Raw genomic sequence first — 4,513 nt, 5'->3', positions numbered from 1 at the left:
TTTTTTTTTTTTCTTTTTTCTTTCTTAATCCCTTGGCTGTCCTCCTTTGCATTGGCTGTGTGTAAGTGCTGCTTGCCAGGACAGCTAGGAGGTATGATACAAAGAAAGGCTGAGTTAATATAGCCTTTTGTGCAAAGTTGGAATTGATTCAGCCCCATATGTGTCTAGTTTCTTCCAAGCTGTAGTTTTGCCCTTAACTATCCTCGACTTCTTAAAAATGGTCCCAAGAATTGAACCCACTCAGTGCTGAATTAAATCCTCAAGCCCCTCTCCCTTTTAAGGCAGTCTCCCTAAACTTCCCAGGCTTGCCTGCCTCAAATTTAACATAGTCCTGCCTCATCCTCCCTAGGAACTGGGAGTATAAGCATGTTTCTGGACATGCAAATAAACAACTCTTAAGGTTTTTTAAAAAGATGGACAACTCTAAAAGAAAAAAAGCATCTTTTTGTTCCTCAACATATCCACCTATGCGATGAGAGGCACTATTTAACAAATAGGCATGTGCAAGTATCATATATGTGCAAGTGTCATATATACCTCATAAATTGAGGTAATGCATGATCAGTAGCTTTTTGAATTGAGTTTTTAATTGAAATTTAATTGTGATGGAGATGTGGAGTTGAGTAGATCTTTACCATCTTTTTCTTTTTTTTTTTTTTAGTACAGGCTCTACAGGGAGTACAGGCTCTCAGTACACAGATCAGACTCATAGTGATCCTCCTGTTTTCAGCATCCCAAGTGCTGGGATTACAGGCGCACGTTACCACACTGTCTCAGTCGCAGTCTCAGTGCACCCCAGGGGCGGGGCGGGGCGGGCACAACCTGTCGTGCTAACCCATGTCCCTGCGTCTGCCTAAGCAGGTGCTTTAGTCCACTGAGCTATCTGGTTGGCCCTTGCCATCTTTTTCACATACATGTAATCCCAGCACTTGGGACTGTGAGGTAGGGGGATCACTGTGACTTACAGGTCAGCCTGGGTTACGCAAACAAGTTCAAGGCCAGCCTATGCTACATGGTGAAACCTTGTCTCAAAAAAATGAAATGTCTGGTCAAGTTTTTCCTACATTTGGCTGGAAAATGTGATCGAAAATATTTCAGTACATTTGTTTTCTCTCCCTATCTCTTTTTTTTTTTGGTGTTTTTGAGACAGGGTCTCACTATGTAGTTCAGGCTGGCCTTGAACTCACAGCAGTCATCCTGCTGCAGCCTCCCAAGTTCAGGAATTGCAAGATTGTGCGCTGTCATGCCTGGCAACTTAAGACATTTGAAATAAAAACAATTTCTTAAAATTCTTTTTTTGGTACCAGGAGTCGAACTCAACACTTTGCACTTGCCAGGCAGGCAATGTGCTGCTGAGTGATATCCACGGCCTGATTTCTTAAAATTCTTGCAAACCCATTATCCTTAATTAATCAAGTGCTTGATCATTTGCAGTTGTAAGTTCTTATGTATATATGTATATATACTTATTATTGAGATTAAGTGATCAAGTAAAACAGTAGGGGCCAGTTTTCTTTGAGAATCAAGGAAACAACTACTTTTTTTTTTTTTTTTTTTTGAAACAACTACTTTTTTAGAATGAAAATGCCCTTATGAAGCATCAACTTAAAATTACCTTTTTGTATTTTGTTTTATTAGGCGTTAATGGATTTTTAAAAGGTTTTTGTTTTGTTTCTTGTAATTCAGATTTAGTAAATGCTTTGTCTGTAAACTTCTGTTTCTGTAAGATTTTTTAAAGCTCAAAGTGTTTTTTGTATGTCATGTTAAATGACATATACATATACAATTTGATGTATATAGTATGCAAATCCACTTAGAAATTTACTATTTATGAGTAACTGAAATCATCTGTGTTTGGTATCTAGTCTCACGGTTATGTTATGGTAGGTCAAGATGAGATGTTGACAGTTCTTTAAGATCATGTGCAGTAGTGGCATAGGTGACGCTATGACAGAGGCACAGGAAAATTGGCATTTCAAAGCCCTGGGACCATTTCAGTGTGTGTGTGGCCTTTTATCTTAAATGTGTTCCCCATGGCAGCATGGAGGAGGTAAGACCTGTGGGTCAATTTGAAATGGCCTTACTTACCATTTGATTTTTTAAAAACAAGAGACTCAGGGAAAGTACTTAACCAAAATATCTGATTTGAATTTTATGTTTTTAAGTTTTTATTTTGTTTTGTCAAGATTCTTTTGTAAAAGAAAATGCTCTTATGGTTTGATAATTCTACACATGTAATATTCTCTGTCATGATCCTTTACTTCACAAGGTTCTGAGGTCTGTATTATTAAGTTACTTTTTTTTTTGCCAATTTAGTTTAAAGTATTGTTTAACTGCTTTAAATTTATGAATATTGTAAACTACAGAGAAAAGGAAATGTGTTTTCGCAGGACCTGTGTTGTGAACTAAATTAAGCCTACATTTTTGTGACCTCTTTGTGACCCATTGATGATGAATATATGTAACAAGTATGTTTATATGTGTGTGTGTGTGGTTTTTTAAAAGTCACATTTAGTGCATTTGTGGTGAAGAAAATGAAGACAACATCAAGGCCCCGCTTTTGGTACCACCTAATGAGATCTTGTTTCTCTGATCCAGTCATTTCAATAATTAGACTATCACTTAGGAACCTGCCCAAGTTTCTAGATGAGTAGAAGGAACAAATAAAGTGAACAGAAAATGAAATGCTTTAAGCACTATTGTAGGGATATTCTTTGAAAACACTTGGAGAAATGAGGTTTACATTCTCTAGGCATTTATGTATTAAGAAAGTGCTTTGAGCCCTTTGCCTCCAGACTTCATTGGGGCCAGCAGCCACCCGACCAAGGGCCCGACTATCCTGGGCTCTGTGTCCAACCAGCAGTTTGCAGGTGGCTGCACCAAGGCAGCGGAGAAGGCGCCCGAGGCGGCGCCAGCAGATGCAGCCTGGGTGGCGGACGAGCCGCAGCTGCTGCACGGTGCTGGCATCTGTAAGTGGTTCAACATGCGCATAGGGTTCGGCTTCCTGTCCATGACCGCCCACGCTGGGGTCTCGCTCGACCCCCTCTTGGAAGTCTTTGTGCACCAAAGTAAGCTGCACATGGTGGGATCCGGAGCTTGAACGAGGGTGAGGCTGTGGAGTTCACCTTTAAAAAGTCTGCCAAGGGCTTAGAATCCATCCGAGTCACCGGTCCTGGTGGGGTGTTCTGTACTGGGAGTGAGAGGCGGCCCAAGGGGAAGAACATGCAGAAGCGCAGATCCAAAGGAAAAGGAGACAGGTGCTATAACTGTGGTGGTCTAGACCATCATGCCAAGGAATGCAAGCTGCCACCCCAGCCTAAGAAGTGCCACTTCTGCCAAAGCATTAACCACACGGTGGCCTCGTGTCCACTGAAGGGCCAGCAGGCTCCCAGGGAAAGCCAGCTTACTTCAGAAGGAGGAAGAGATCAACAGCCCTGCCCTGGAACCAGAGGCCCAAAAGTGAGCACAGTGGGTGGGGGAATATTCTTTGCTATCAGGAAGTCTCAAGGAGCAGGCATCAGTCGGCAGAGTGGAGAAAGTGGGGATAGGGTGGGTGGGGTAGCTGGCACTGCCATGTATCTCAGGCTGGGGTTGTCAGCCATCACCCTGCCTTCCCTCAGTGGGGGGGGAAGGGATGAGACAGCTCCAACCATGTTCTAGCCAAGTAAAAGTGAAGGCTCTGGGGGAACCACCCTAGAGCCTGTGTGCTTTATCTGAGGCTTTACCCCCAAAAGAATAGGGAAGTTGTTTTCCTCTTAAAGAAGGATATGTACTATTTCCCTTGCCAGAGTGAAATAATTACTCATGAGACCAGACTGATGAGACCAATCCACAAGCGACTACATTTAATGGGAAGGAATCTCAGGAGCAATGCGGGGGGGGGGGTTAGTATCCTTTTCCCTCATAACCCAATCTTGGGATGTGGTGCTGGGAACGATTCCAAGCAGTGTGTTGTGGTAACAGAGAAAAAGGGTGGTTGGGAGAACAGCTGCAGACCTGCTGCTCCTAACTTACTCCTACCCCTTTTGGGGCCAATGTGATTTTATTTTTTTGCTCCTTTGGATAACTGCACCTTGGGTCCCACATCCACTCCAGGATGCCAACTACACTGTGTGCGAATGACGTATCTTGTGCATTTAACTTTTTTTTTTTTTTGTAATATAAATATTCTGGCTTTGTATTTTTTTATATTTTAATCTAAGGCCCTCATTCCTGCACTGTGTTCTCAGGTACATGAGTAATCTCAGGGATAAGTCAGCAGCAGCTACAGGTCTGCGCAGCAGGAATACTTTTTGTTTTTATCACTATGGAGAGCGAAAGTGCATAGCCTATCAAGTGAACTACGTCATTTCTGCCAATTAGAGTTCTAGAATCTTCTGCCATAGTACCCTTTGAAACCTCCTCCACCTTAAAAATGTTTGATAGGAGAGTAGGTTTTAAAGGGGTTGCCCCACAACTTGAACTTCAATGGAAGATTGGAAATTAGTCTAAATAGAAAAAGTGGTGCATTAAA

General features: G+C 42.2%; 1 pseudogene; it reads left to right on the top strand.

The window, feature by feature from the left end:
- LOC101569157 overlaps positions 1 to 3,463 on the top strand; it is a 3,679-nt pseudogene extending 216 nt beyond the window's left edge.
- Positions 3,464 to 4,513: the final 1,050 nt, after the last annotated feature.

This window comes from Octodon degus, unplaced genomic scaffold (genome assembly GCF_000260255.1).
Source record: "Octodon degus isolate 3935 unplaced genomic scaffold, OctDeg1.0 scaffold00019, whole genome shotgun sequence".
NCBI classification, from domain to species: domain Eukaryota; kingdom Metazoa; phylum Chordata; class Mammalia; order Rodentia; family Octodontidae; genus Octodon; species Octodon degus.
The sequence above is the reverse complement of the archived record's forward strand: the minus strand, read 5'-3'. Positions and strand labels throughout refer to the sequence as shown.